This window comes from Poecilia reticulata, linkage group LG15, assembly GCF_000633615.1.
Source record: "Poecilia reticulata strain Guanapo linkage group LG15, Guppy_female_1.0+MT, whole genome shotgun sequence".
Lineage (NCBI taxonomy): Eukaryota > Metazoa > Chordata > Actinopteri > Cyprinodontiformes > Poeciliidae > Poecilia > Poecilia reticulata.
This window is the reverse complement of record NC_024345.1, coordinates 29770395-29770785: the sequence shown is the minus strand read 5'-3', so window position 1 is coordinate 29770785 and position 391 is coordinate 29770395.

Below are 391 nucleotides of genomic sequence, written 5' to 3'. Positions count from 1 at the left end.
AGTACACCCCTAGACCTGTAAGTCAGTACACCCCTAGACCTGTAAGTAAGTACACCCCTAGACCTGTAAGTCAGTGCACCCCTAGACCTGTAAGTCAGTGCACCCTGCCGGGTCAACGGCCCTGACCTCACAGAACGAAGAACGAAACATCCAGAGAAAACCAAACAGCTGATCAACAGAAAAAAAGAATGTGTTGGAATGGCCTAGTCAAAGTCCAAAGCTTAACCTGATTAAGCATTAAAGGTTCTGAGAATTAAAGGTTCTCAGTTTCTATTTTTCAGCCATATAAATGTTTACATTAAATAGAAAATATTTTATTTTGTTTTGCCAAAATGAAAACTTGGTTATATTTGAACCTGATTTAATTTAATCTGATGTGGGAATTTATTAA